This window comes from Cupressus sempervirens, chromosome 4, assembly GCF_028749045.1.
Source record: "Cupressus sempervirens isolate cs-2001-9-10 chromosome 4, ASM2874904v1, whole genome shotgun sequence".
NCBI lineage: Eukaryota > Viridiplantae > Streptophyta > Pinopsida > Cupressales > Cupressaceae > Cupressus > Cupressus sempervirens.
Genome location: NC_143121.1, coordinates 102,682,836 through 102,698,422, shown reverse-complemented (window position 1 = coordinate 102,698,422; position 15,587 = coordinate 102,682,836). Strand labels below are relative to the sequence as shown.

The window sequence follows — 15,587 nt, the reverse complement described above, 5'->3', positions numbered from 1 at the left end:
TTATTAAATATTTTAATATCATCCAAATAAACAATCACAAAATTACCTAAGAATGTTTTGAGAACTTCACTCATCAACCTCATGAAAGTACTAGGTTCATTAGTTAAACCAAAAGGCATTACCAACCACTCATACAAACCATCTTTTATTTTGGAAGGAGTCTTCCATTCATCACCTTGTCTAATTCTAGTATGATGATAGCCACTCTTCAAATCAATCTTGGTAAAATACATTTTTAGACTCAAATAATCTATTATGTTATTGATCCTCGAAATAGAAAACATATATTTCATTGCGATCTTATTAATAGCTTTGGAATCAGTCCACATTCTCCACTCTGCATTCTTCTTAAGTTGTAATACAATAGGTACAACACATGGACTCAAACTTTCTCTTATCAAACCTTTTTGCAACAACTCATTCACTTGTCTGTTAAGCTCTTCATTTTTAGTAGTTTTCAATCTATATGGTGCTTTATTCAGAAACTAGATCCAAGAATCATATCCATACAATGACATATACTTCTTAATAGAGGTAAATCATCAAGTATATCCTCTATAATAATATATTTACACTCATTCAACAATTCTTTAATTTCTAATTTCTGATGTCACTCTGTTGCCACAAGCTTTTGTCACTTGGTCACTACTAAATGACACTTGGTTATTACTAGTTTCTAACACTTAGATGCCACTAGCACAACTTGGTCTCCTAGGGATTATGGTAAAATAGATTTGACTCTTCTTTATTTCCTTTTCAAATTTCTTTTCATTAACCATGCAAATTCTCATAGTAGTACACCTAACCTCATATGGCATTTCAATCAAAGGCAACAATATTTTCCTTTTCCCATTCATCGAAAAAGTATATTGATTCAATCTTCCATCATGTATAACATATATATCATATTTCCAAGGTCTAACCAAAATAATATGACAGTAATCCATAATCATAATATCACACAAAACTTCATCAAAATAATATCTAATCTTGAAATTCACAATACATTATTCACTTAGCAATATCTTATACTCATCTTTGATCCATGAAACATTATAAGGTTTAGGATGTTCTAACTTATACAACTACAAATTTGTAACCAATTCTTCTAATACCAAATTTTTAGAACTTCCACTATGACTTTGCATGATTTTCTAGTCATCTTACATCTAGTCTTTTAAAGGCTTCTCCTTAGAATAGGTTCCTTGTCACTTCCCTTATTACAAAAGATTCTTCTCACCATAATATTTTCTTGAGCCTTAGGTCCACCTATTGAACCCTTAGTGTCTCCTTGTACCAAAAAAATTTTGTTACCTTGACCACTTTTAGAAGATCTACATTCAAAAGAACTATGCCCTTCTCTACCACATATGAAACAATTACTAGAAATATTACCTCTCCTCATTAAAAATCACCACCTTTCTACTTAGTATTACCTTTATCATCATTCTTCCATTCATATTTTCCTTTATCTTTCACAACATTGTTAGATCTACCACCTCTAACTCTTTTTCTTTTTTCATGCTACTTTCTCAAGATCTCCTCAACTTTCAAGGCATATTGATATTCTTTATCCACACTTTCCAATTTCACAAAAATTATTGCATCTTGAATCCTAGATCTCAATCCATTTATGAACTTTGAAATTTTCTAAAAATCATCATCCACATGTCCAAATCTAATACCCAATCTATACAATTCATTAGCATATTGATTCATAGTCTTGTCTCTTTATCTGAAATTTTGCATCTTCTTCAACAAGTTAACTTGGTAATCAACAGGAAGGAACCTATTCTTTACATTTTTCACCATCTTCATCCAAGTCCTAATCTTTTCCTTTCCTCTTCGTTGTCTATCAGTTTATGCTCCCACCATAGTAAGGTGTGTCCTTTCAACCAAGTAACTAAATTTGCACCATCCTATGATCAAGTGTGTTTTCATAGTCAAAGAACTCCATTTCAAAGATCAAATCCAACATAGGATTGGTATCCAAATTTCATCATAAGGAATAACTTGTACAAAATAATTTGGATTTTTCCTAGACAATAATCTCAACAACCTTGCCTCATCTTGATCTTTTTTAGGTTTTGGATTAGGTTTTGGTGTTGTTGATTCATCATCACTGACATCATCAAGATGCACTCCTCTCCTTTGGGTTGTCTCTGTAACATCTAATCTGGCTTTAATTTTTATCAATGTATCAAATATAACATTTTCAACATTTCCTCTACCTTGCACCATCTTTATAATCAAGTTCCTACAAGATTAACCCTCTACAAGTTATAGGTCAAATTGGTAGATCTATAATTTTACAACCAAATTCATATAGGGTTCTACACAATCCGAACTCTAGAAGAATGAACCTCTTCTCTAATGCCACATGATGCAGGGAGGGTAGAAATAACCATAGCCAAAGGAATAGCCAACTATTCAAACCATCTATGATAGTAAACATAGTAAAAAAAAAAACACCAAATAACAAAAAACACTAGAGATAGAGGAACAAATTCTTTCATAGATTCATTAGATCATATAATACATGCCTAGCTATAAGGCCTTCTTGGTTATGACCAATGTTACAATTCAAATTCAATCTATTAGGATAATCTTCAAATTTTAGCTTTCCTTCCTACTCTACTTTGATTTTGATATCCTAATACTCTACCCTAGAACCTTCTTAAATAAACACATGACCACAAGTTGGCCTATATAAGAACTTATATTAAATTCTAAGATAATATACAAGTTAGCTCTCAATAGATACCTAAGAAAAAATTAAATGCAAAGGTAAGCTCCCATTAGAAACTAAACATAGACAACTCAGTACATAAAGGACCCAAAAAAATGTTGCAATGTGACAAACTCAGAAACCAAAGGAAATCTACAACCAAAAGAATTGACAACAACTCCAAACTCTGTAACCAAGGAGAACTCAATAACCAAAGAGAACTCCACAACCACTCTGAATTAGTAACCAAAGGATAACTTGGAAATAACTAAAAACTTAGAAAACATAGAGAACCTGACAATGCAAGACATTGCAACTTGGCAGAAACTAAGATAGTCAATAAATATAGAGAACTTGGTAATGTAAGACATTACAACTCAACAACAAGTAAAAACTTGATAAATATGAAGGATAGAAATGTAGGCTAGGATTCTCCTGGATTAGGTCAAGTACAATTTGGGAGATGTTTTAATAAGTTTCCTGATTCAATTATAAGTGTGCATGTACAAAGTCAAAAATTGTTTATACTTTTTCCAAAATTACATCAGATAACTTACATATACAATTTTTGAGAAGTGATCTATTGTAATTGAGTTCTATCTCCTAACACAAATAGAATCTAGTTGGGAAAAGTTATATAGAGGTAGAGGGCATATTGATGATGATGTTAGTGAATGTGTGAAGTCTATAGTTGCACATGTAAAGATTTGTAAAGACTCTAAGAGGACAATGTTATGTAATTAAAAAAAGATATAATGTAAAATGTATTGCTTTATCATAATGAGTTCCAACTATAATTATAATTGGGAAAGCCTCAAGGCTGAAATAGTAAGTTCTTTTGAGGACTTGGTATAAAGGAATATTTATTTCCTTGGTTGTGATGATAAATGTGTATACGATTCTTTTGAAATAGAAATAAAATTGTAAGCGTGAGTTACATGTAAGTAAGTGATCCAAGGGATTATTGTACTGCAAGGTTGTTGATCTAGTAATGAGATCTAGGAAGTGTTTGGTGCAAAAAAATTACAATGAATAAGCATAATAATTACATTTGGAAGAGAGTTCTAGTAGAGAGTTAATGATTTTATATTATTATGAAAGGAATAATATAGAGGCTAGTTGGATAGTGAGTTCAATGGTCCTTCCCCAAAGCTATTTAGATAGTAGCCCTTCTACCTTCTACAACTCCTAATAGCTCTAGAATATCCTCACAGGGTTTCAAAGTCTCCTAACAAGTACTAATATGTAATAGATATAATTCATTGACTTCTAACAATGTCTATTCTCTTACAAGAAATTTATATAATAGTACATCATTTTGTGGGTACCATACCCACTAGGGTTTTCCTTGTTAACATATCTAGTGTTATTGTGTATGGGTAAGGATGTGATAATGGTTCCCACTTTTCATCATGAAGAAATTAGATGAAAAGTCTCAAAATTATAATCTAGGGGCTTCAAATGAAGCCTATTCTTTAAATGAAGCCCCATTAGGGCTTCATTAGAAGCTATGGACCTAGGGGCTTCAATCAAAACCTTGGGATTCATTTGAAGCCTCTTATGCCAACTACCATAGGGGATTTGAACAAAGCCTTAGGGATTTGAGTGAAGCCCCTAGGGCCAATAGGTGGCTAAGAAGTGGACCAAGGGCCTTCATTTGAACCCCTAGGACTAATAGGTGGTCAAAAAGTGGACCAAAGGGCTTCATTCAAACCCCCATAGGGCCATTAGGTGGCCAAAAGGTGGGCCAAGGGGCTTGATTTGAACCCCCCTGGGGCCACCTAAATAATCCCTTAGGGGGCTTTTAATGAAGCCCCTTCATTTGAAACCTCTCCAAGGGCTTCATTCGAAGCTTGCAAACATTGAAATTTTACAAATGAACTCAATTTTTTTTCCCTTTTGAGGACTTAAACAAGGGCTAAATAGGTCAACATTCTAAAAATAAAGATAGAAATTTTTTTTACTCTAAATAAGCTTTCAAATGATTATTTTTAGTATATATCGCATTTATCATTATGTTTAATTTTTAGTTTTATTAAATATAGGTTTTTTGGCCAGTTCACAAATCTAGATTTGAAGGTTTGAGAAAAAAAGATAATGAGAAAATAAAAAAAAATTCAAAAATATGTCCATCAAAGGTATGTGTGTTGTCTTTCTAGAAAATCAATAAAAAATTCATTTTGATAAATATTGTAGAAGTTGAGAAAACAAACTTCATAGTTTTCCAATAACACCTACACGCAAATAACCTATTACTGAAGGGAAACTAGAGATGGAAAAATGTGCACATTGGAAATGTTAGTGGTGTGAGAGTAAAAATTATTCCAAGATCATGAAAAAGAAATTGCAACATTTCAACCTTAAAGGTGAACGAAACCCTAAAAAGGTAAAAGAAACTAGGTTGTGCATTATAATTAATATAAAATATTAATTATATGCACCTAAGAGATAGCTTAAGTAAACTAGAGTGATAAACAACTTAATTAATTAAGTCAAGATGATTTAATTAATAAGTGTAAATAAATAAAAGGAAAGCTCAAGAGGTAAGTTAACCTATCAAAGCTATGAAAGTAGCAAAATGGGTGCCTACAACAAGTCATGATCAGGTACCCAAAGGAAGGAAATCTTTGTAAACTAGAGATAGAGGAGAAAACCTAGTGGGAAGAACCCCTCTCCAAAAAGAGATAGAAAAAACATGTTAAAAAAACATGAAGGAAGGAAGGCCTCAAAAAGACCCCCCAAGGACAACTTCCATAACCCCAAGTGTAGACCACAACTAAAGATACCATGGTGATGCAAAAGGTTTGGTAAAGATGTCAGCAACCTATACATCAATGGAAATATACTCCAAAGAGAGAACACCATCCTAAATTTGCTGATAGATGAAATGCATATGAAGCTCAATGTGTTTAGTGTGCTGATGCTCCATCGGGTTGCAAGAAATATGAATAACACTCTAATTATTACACCAATAAATAGTGGGATGATGAGGAGGAAAACCAAACTTAGTCATCAACTATCAAAGCCAAAAAATAACCTAACTAGAAAGAACTGGTTCTTTATACTCAACCTCTATAGAAGAAAGTGTGTGAGCATGCTGCTTTGTGCACAACTAGGTGATAGGTCCAGAGCTAAGATAAAAGAAAAAGCTAGAAGTAGACTTTCGATCACCAACATCACAACCAAAATCTATGTTAGTGAAGCCAATAATTTGAGGAGTCCCAAATTTGTAATAAATTCCATACATAAGTGTGTCCTAAATGTATCTCAAAATATGCTTCACAGCTTGCCAATGACTCTCATGGGGCTCATGTGAAAAATGAGAGACAAGACCAACTACAAAGGATAGATCAAGATGAGTATGTGTCAGGTACAACAAGCTACCAACCAACTACTAGTACAATGTGGATATAGCACAAGCATCAAAACCTTAGCCTCTAGACACTTAATATATACTGTAGGATCATAATGGCAATGTGTGAAGCTTTTAGAAAGAAGAAAGGAGTCCACCTTCTCTTACCAAGCTTGAGGGGACTATTTGAGACCATAAAATCAGTGTCAAAGTCTATAAACCAAGGAGGAATCCTAAATAAATCCCTAAGGCTACTCCATGAAAATATCCTCAATAAGATTATTGTGCAAGAATGCAATCTTGACATCCATCTGAAAAATGGACCATCCCTATAAACTTGAAAGGGATAAGACAAGGCAAATAGAGTTCATCTTTGTGATAGGTGCAAATGTCTCAATGTAATCAAAACCCTCAACCTTTGAAAACCCTTCACAACAATATGAGACTTGTACTTATCGATAGAACCATCAGCAGTAAAATTAGTATGATATAACCATTTTCATCACACTAATTTTCTTTTCCTATGAAGAGGACACAAATCCCAAGTATGATTCTTCATCCAAGAAGAATACTCCTCCTCCATGGTACTATGCCACTTAGAATTTTCTGTCACTACTACAAATGTATAAGGATCACTACAAACAACATGACTCAAAATACTAGAACCTGCAATATGAAACTGAGTTCGATGGGAAGTGGAAGGGTCACTAGCTAGAGATCCTACAACATCAACTATAACATGAGCCCATTTAGGCATCTATGGAGGATCTTATGGCCAAGGTAAATGAGGATCACCAAGATCAACATCCTCATCATCTAGAAATTAGACTAGAAAGGATGAGGGAGTAGTGGTAAATAAAGTAGACTCTAGAGGTAGGGTATCTACTATAGGAAGGCTCTCATCAAACTAGACATCCCTTCAAAATAGGACCTCTTTGGAATCAAGATCAAACAACATATATGCCTTAACATCCTTGTAGTAGCCAAAAAAAATGAGGTGTTAGCTCTTCAACTCCATTGCTCTCCTTTGAGCATCGGGTACAAATGCCTATGCTTCACTACCAAAAACTTAGATTGAAGATACATCAAGCTTGACATGAGACCAAGCATCTTTAGGTGTCATATGTCAAATAGCCTTATGAGCCATCCAATTATAAATATAGGTCACACAATTGGCTGCCTTTGCCCAAAAAGAAAAATCTACGAACCTAGATTATATCATATAATTAGCCATCTCCCAAAGTGTTCTTTTCTTTCTCTCTACCACACCATTCTACTAAGGGCTGTAGGGCACTGAATATGATGGTAAAGACCATGTTTAGAGCAAAAATTCCTAGAACCTTGGTTCATGTAATCCACCCATTATCTATGTATATCTACCAAATAGAAAGACTAGATTGCATTTGCACAAATTTCTTGTAGACTTGAAATGAATCAAAGACATTAGACTTGTACATCAAAAAGTACACCCATGTGCATTTGGAGAAGTCATCAATGAAAGTAAGCACATGTCTAGCACTAGAAAAAGGAGTGGGAAATGACATGAGGTAACTATGAATTAACTCCAATGGTGCCAAAGCACGAGTAGCTTTTCCATGTGGAAAATGATCCCTATGTTGTTTTCTAAGAGAAAACCCTGACAAACACCATCTATGCAAAAACACTGGGGAAGCCCAAGAACAAGTGCCTATGTACTCATTTGCTAAAGATATCTATAATTGACATGGGCCAAACATTCATGCCAAAGTCTACTTACTAAATCTACATGTGTTAGAAGATAGGAACTTATGTCATTAGAAGACTCAAATCCATCAAATCTATATAGGAAAAATTCAGAGTCAACACTCCCAATAGTCACAATCAACTCATAATGATGTAAGTCCCAAATAACCACATCATGTGGTGAGAACTCAACTATATTATCAATGTTAGAGTGGAAAATATAATAAATAGATAATAGGTTCATTGAGATGTCAGGGACAAAAAGAACATCTTAAAGAGAACCCTCAGATGATGCAATAGAACTAGAACCCAAGACTAAAAGTTGTGATGAGTTCCCAATAGAATTCTAAGAAGTAGCATAAGGAGCAAGTGAGGTGACCAACTACTAAATGTGCGTCGTATGGTGAGAGGCACCAAAATCAAGAACCTAGGTAGGAATAGAAGTCATAGCTCAAGTAATAAGAGCATGACCTTTCGCTATAGGGGGGGATGAAGACTTAGGAGTAGAAATTGATGCTACTAGATGGCTTCCTCTAAAGCCTCCAAATGTTTTCAACACATAGAAACAGGATATCCATCCTTTCCACAAAAAACTTTAGGTCTTAGCTAATTTCTTCTTAGTCTTGGAGGAAGACTCAATAGAATTTGAAGAAGAAGATTTGCCCCTGGAAGGGTTAGTTGGAGGATTACAATTATTTTTTAGTGTATCTTTCTTTGGCTTGGCTTTTGGTTTTGGTTTCCCCTAAGAATATTGAGCAACCAATGTTCGGCTAGAAGAGCCAGAAGCATCCACCTATTGGATCTTTGCTTGGTCCGATGTCAACTAATCAAAAAATGTCTCAAAAGAAGATATTTGATGTCTATTTCTCAAAGAATCCATAATGGAGTAAAAAGTGGAAGAAAAGATTTGATACTATCCTTAAAAATTTGAGAGTATCAAAAAAATACACTCATCATCTATTTTGTTTTTCCCAAAACCTTGCAAAACTAAATGCAAAGATTTGAACTTTATCAAGAAGTCCTCAATGGTGGGAAAGCTCATAGGTGTCAAAGAAGTCAACTCTACATTAGGTTGTAGTGCTTGAAACTCATTCACTATGCCAAAAAAGTTGTGAAACTTGGTCCAAATAGCTCAAGGAGTGACCAAACCATCCAGATGAAATAGGATACTATTGGAGATGTTCAATACAATCAAGCCCATGGCTTCATCTATTTTCTTTCTATGCTAAAGAACCTCAAAAGGGCACTGTAGGATAGGTTGATTCTCATCCAGACATGACCATAAGCCACATGACATAAGAATTTGAGTCATGTGTGCTTTCCAATTACGGTAGTTGTTTGGTGTTAGCCAAGCCACAGAGGGGTCTAACATTGAGAGAAGAAGATGAAAGTAGAAGGATCAATTCTGAATTAAATTATAGAAAGGAAAATGCAACCTCCCAAAAAGTATAAATATATCCCTCGTAAACCAAATAAACAACTATGGAAAGCACAAAAATTGAAAAGAAAACCTAGACACTAGATGCGGAGAGGGAGAAAACTAAAGCCTCTACTTTAACACAAAAAATAGGAGATCAAATTTCTACATCATAAAATCAAACTAGCATCATCATCTCTAGCTCAGAACTATCTTTTTGGTGCATCTTTTAGATCAAGAAAAGACCTCTGTATGCTCAAGTTACAGCTAGAAAACCAACCAGTACTCTAAAGAATGAGTTCAGTAAAAAGCTATAGGCATTGGAAAAAATTAGATGCCCATATGGCCTTCAAACAACCATTTCTAGAAAACATCTAGTTATCAGAAAAAATAGGTCACCAAAAAGTTACATCGGTGCTAGAAAGTGACATCAACAGATGCAAAATATCAACTAGAATTTTTTTCTAGTGATTGGGAGATAACATCACCTATTAGGAAAATGACATCACCCAACCAAAAGGTCACATCACCTAGCAAATTGTCATTGGGCAGTGAGATGGTGGTGGCGGTGCTCATTGGGCAATGTGGCAACAGTGATGGTGATAGGTGGGCACTGCACTGGCGGTAGCTAGGCACAAGCTAGGTAGTGGTGACACATCAGTGGAGGCATGGATTTAACTAGGCATGGGCAGCTCATTGGTGGTGCATGGGTGGTATTCATGTTAAAGTGTTTTGAAAGAAATTTTTTTATTTTTTTTAGTTTTTTAAATTTTTGAATCCATATGACCCCTTGGAGGAATTTTTTTTTTCAAAGGCTACTATTGCCAAAACTAACAAATTTTATATGAATTTTAACTATACGAGGCCTTTTGAGGACAATGGTAGCATTCATTTTTGCCCAAAGTGTACCAAAAAATGAATCTCCTCTAGATTGAAGAGAAAAGACCACAAAAAGATGAGTTTTCTATCTTTGAATCATGACTTCAAGATATCCAAACTAGGCAACAATAGGGAAGCTCTGATACCATGTAGAAGTTGAGAAAACCAACTTCACAGTTTGCTAAGAACACCTGCATGCAAATAACCTATTGCTAAAGGGAAACCAAAGAAGGAAAAAATTGCAACTTGGAAATCTCGGTAGTGTGAGAGCAAAATGTATTCCAAAATAATGAAAAAGAAATGATAAGAGTTCAACCTTAAAGGTGAATGAAACCCTAAAAAGGGAAAAGAAAGTATTTTTCCCATTATAATTAATATAACATATTAATTATATGCACTGAAGAGATAGCTTAAGTAAACTAGAGTAATAAACAACTTAATTAATTAAATCTAGATGATCTAATTAATAAGCACAAATAAATAATACTCTAACTATAACTCATTATAATAATAAAAAATAAGCTATGTCTATGTTGTTGTTAGCGTCATTTTGCCACCAAATAAAATCTATATTTTTAAATGAAATTAAATGAAATGAACTAGACCATCTAGATATTGATGTTACTATTCTATACTTGTAATAGTTTTGTTGTTACCATTTTAAAAAAAATTATCTTGATAAAATGACTTGTCAATCTTTGAAAATGTTGATTTTGATATAAACCACTTCTCAAAGGAGATGAAAATATGGACTTCAATTGATTTTTTTTTTAAAATTAAAAAATGATTTCATAAACTAGATAGAAAATTCTAAAAATCACTAGTTTACATCATCATCTAATTCTTTATGGTTTTGTAGCAATATATATTTGAAAATCAAGTTTTTGTTTAAAATATCTACTTTAGTGTCAAACTTGGCCAAAAAGTGGGAACCATTACAATGGTCTTACCTATATGGTTATTTTATTATGGTTATTTTTTATGTTTATCACATATTTGAAAATTAATAATTTCAATAATATTTGTCTTAATTGGATAACGTATTCACCACCCCTCTCAATTATCTTCGTGAACTTTACTTTCTAATAATTGGTATTAGAGAATTATATCCTTGATGGAAAATATTAACAATTTAAGGAGATCAATGGTGGGTCTTTTCATAATTTAGAAAGTACTAATTTTTATGGAGTTAACTATGAGATATGGAAAGACAAGTTGAAGATATGTTTATTATGCATGGATCTAGGAAATTGGATGATCACTAAGAATGAAAAGACCATAGTTCAATAAAAAAAGATTGAAGAATTTAGTAAAGGTAAAACATCTTTGTTCATGTCTAACAAGCTTGCCAAAGTATCTCCTTTGTCATCTCTTCCAAAAATGAGTACAACTAGGTGAAATCTTAGGGTTATCTTCTAAAATTTGGAAAGCTTTAAAATCTACTTTTGAAGGTGATAAATATGTTAAAAGGATAAGACTACAAAAAATTGATTATTTTTATTTTGAGAAGGTAAAATGATGGATTTTGATTCTATAAGAAGTTATATTGGTAGAATATAATTAATTGTTACATGAATATGTTGGGACTCAAAATTAAAGCCCTAAAAGTGCGTTTTGATGCATTTTTGCTTGGCTATGTTTTTGAGGTCTAAGAGGTGTTTAATGTTTCTAATACCTTGCATTCAGTATATCCACTCATCCCATGAAGATAAATTTCCATTCCGAGTCATTCTATGAAGTCCCATTTTGAGCAATTTCCAAATCTGCATTGTGTTTACATTTTATGTTAAACAGCGATAGGAGGTTGTGTTTACAATTGAATATCTTGCACCTGATAATGTTACATGACTCGCCAATTTGGGAGTGTTTAGTGTCCATACCAAAGAACTTATGTTTCAAATTTTGAATAATTTTGACACGTTTTGACTAGGTTTTGAATCCCTTAAGGTTGGTCATTTATTGTTGTCATGCTGATGCAAATTGTTTATAATTCTAGGAGGCCCTATTTGACTCATTATAATTTTGACCCAGTTGACCAAAATGAGAAAATTACTATTTTTTTGTATTCTAGAGGTCATATATTTACTATGTTTCAATTTTGAGCTTATGACGAATTTTTTTGATTATATTTCGAATGTGATTCCAAAAGTAATTTGTAACCTTTTACTAGTGTCAAGAAATGTAGATTGGTTAGTACTCCTTCTTCATGATGTCATATCATTGAATCCATGATAGCTGAGATTGAATGGATTATACCATTGCATTCTACTCTAAAAATTCCTTAAGTATGCTAGCTTTCAAGTCTTGATGAGGGTATGTGCAGGATCATGGTGTACCAAACTATGGCCTTAAGTGGCAGTGAAAAACCAGAAAATCAGGGTTATGTAAACTTGACACATAATTTTAGAGTGGTTCTAGACTTTATATCAAAAAGTTGTAAGAATATAATCTGTAGGAAATTGAATCTAGTTTCTAAAATTCAAGGCTTTATCTAGATAAAACATTATTTGATTGGTCAAAAGTTTGGATTTTAATGCAGTACTACAAAAATTTTAGGGCGAAAATAAAAAGTAGGTGTATGTCTGACCACCTTAATCATAATCAAATGATAATATTTTTAAATATAATTTTAGATATTAAAAGTAGACTCATTCTTGGATGTGACACATATTTTTGGGAATTTTTATTCCAAATAAATAATTAATTATGAATTTTCTACTATACTATTTTCAAAATTAAAAAACTCTCATGTCTGACCACCTTAACTAGTTCAAAAAAAATCAAAATTAAGTTTTTTGTTTTTCTTTTCTTATACTAGTCAAAGCATAGAATGTGACGCATCTCTTGGATTTCACAAATCTTATACGGTTTGAAAGTTATAGCTATTTTTCAACCAGTATGTCAATCAACACTTTGTAGCTAACTCCATTAGAAAATAAGTAATAATTACTTATTGAACTCATAATTTGACAAACCTTACATTTATGCAAAGCTATGAACATTCTTAAGAAACCCTTTTCATTACATCAAATTTTGGTTAAAAAAAAGTTGTCAGCAACATGCTTGAAGTAAAAAACACATAAGAACATGCAAAAAACACATTTTCGGGATGTTTTAAAGATGACCATATAAGGTTGGTATCGAAAGATATAGTAGGAATTATAAATGTATTAATTTTTTTCATTTTGTATTAGGATGGGTGGTAAAAAAGTTGGAATAGATTTTGAAATTCTTTGAGGCATTTCAGAACTACATATTTTTCAGATCGCCACTTTTTGGCACACCATGATCTTGCACATACCCATGAATCCTTCTGCACACTTTCCCAAGTCCATTCCATTTGTGAAAACCACCTTTCTGCCAGTGTTTCTAGAATGCAAATTCCAAGTCTAACCACTTTGACCATTTGTAAAATGTGTCCAATTATTTTCCATGAGCCCTAATCATAGATTTATGTTTTCCTCGTGAAAATGAACCGTTGTCATAGTTTCTATGTCCCCGAGTGTTAGTTTAACCTATTTTCAAAGCCAAAGCTGAATTTGTTTTGTGGTTTTCTTATATGTTTTCTTGTAGGCAGTTCCAAAAGGGAAACTTTAAAAGTCAATTTCTTTTGACTAATAATTCATCATGAGATGAGATTTGGTAGGAAGCAAGAATGCACAACAAAGAATCAGTACATTTGATTTCTAAGCCCAATTATTTGTTTGGATCAATTTTCAAAGCCAACCGATAGGCCCTATTAGGAGAAAATCATAGCTTGTAGATAGGATGTGAAATAGGTTTTAATGATCAATTACTACTTGAAATTAATTCTAGTTAGTGACAGATGTTTAGAAAATTAGTCTTGCAGTTCAGTTGTTTGAAAATGATTTTTTTTTTGTTCGACCTACTTTTGGGGGCTTGACTAATTGTAGAAACTATTATGGAAGATGTGGATTGGCACAAATTATTAGTTGAAGCTATAGCTCTTCATTGAGTTATGTTACTCTTGTTAAAATACTAGTTTGGATGATAAAATGAAAACTAATGGCATATACAAAGAAAGCATGGCATAAAGTTTGAATCTGTAGCATGCAAAGGGAGCACCTGAAGTAAAAGGCATCATTTCTTTTTGACCATTAAAACATTATTATAGTGCTTTCAAACCAATGCAATGATGATTTAGGCCAAAGATCTACATTTATTTGTGCCTTCATATATACCTTTCATTATATATTTCTCATGTCACATGAAGATCTATGTTGGTTGTGGCATTCAAGATGATCTAGCATTTGAGTTCTCATTTATAGTTAATATGGTAACTCTATTTCTAGACAAAAGAAGATAGGCAAGAGAAATAAAACCAAAGATTCAAAAAATTGAAGAAGCATATAGTGTGACCCATGGAGGAAAGGCTTACATGGGAAATATTAGCATAGATACATAACTTGTACTATTAGATGATGAGATTGTTATGGAGAGAGAATATTTTCTTAAATTAGATCAACAAAAAGAAGAATATGATGAAGGAAACAATAATAACTTTATATTTGGGTGGCCACCTTTTGGTATGTTTTTTTGGGGCAGCACAAAACAACTTTACTCCCATTTTACCTAGATATGTGTCTGTAGACTTGGTAAGGGCATGAGGTGGACCACCTTCTAATGTGGTTATGAAAATTGCTAAATTAGGATATAGAGTAGCATTCGTTGCTAAAGTTGGAAATGATGCATATGGTTGTCAAATAGTGAGTGCCTTGAATATGAACAATGTTGAGACTTGTGGTTTACAAGTTGACCCCTCTTCATCTACTTTGATTTCCTATGTGAAATTGAATCATTGATTTCATAAAGTGGGTATAACATGCATCAAACCATGTGCTAAGGACACTTTTCATAGCTCTAAGATAAACATGGACATACTTAGAGAGGCTAGAATGTTCCATTTCAACTCTATGTCTCTTCTTACTGAATCCATGCAATCAACACTTTTTGATGCAATCAATTTCTCAAAGAAGTGTGACAATGATATATTCTTTGATGTAAATTTTCGTTTACCCCTTTGGAGTCCTTAGGAGGAGACATGCTAGATGATTCAACAAGCATGAAATTTTTCAAATATTATCAAATTAAGCAAGGAAGAGTTGCATTTTATGCTTGATAAGGAATATTTCAAGAAGACAAGATGAACAACCCTAGCCCCATGACATTGAAGAGGAGAGTTTTCATAGCTAAGGAAGGAGACCCATAGATGTGTTTGGGGAGATGCAGGTGTATCCACATAATGAATAAGGAAGGAGCAAGAAGATTACATTGATTACAACAAGATAAGAAGATTTTGACCAGTTCTCCTATTTCTTCTCCACCATGCCCCAATCCCATCGTCATGTAGATCATGCTAAATTAGAGACCACATTGGGTATTAAGGGACTTGAATTTGAAAATAATGTAAAAATGTTTCAACAATGAGAGTTGAATTTCATGATAGAAGGAAGTTTAGTGCCATCCAT

General features: G+C 33.1%; 1 pseudogene; it reads left to right on the top strand.

Moving 5' to 3' along the window:
• Positions 1-14,391: 14,391 nt before the first annotated feature.
• LOC149560147 (fructokinase-like 1, chloroplastic) lies at positions 14,392-15,266 on the top strand (annotated as a pseudogene).
• Positions 15,267-15,587: the final 321 nt, after the last annotated feature.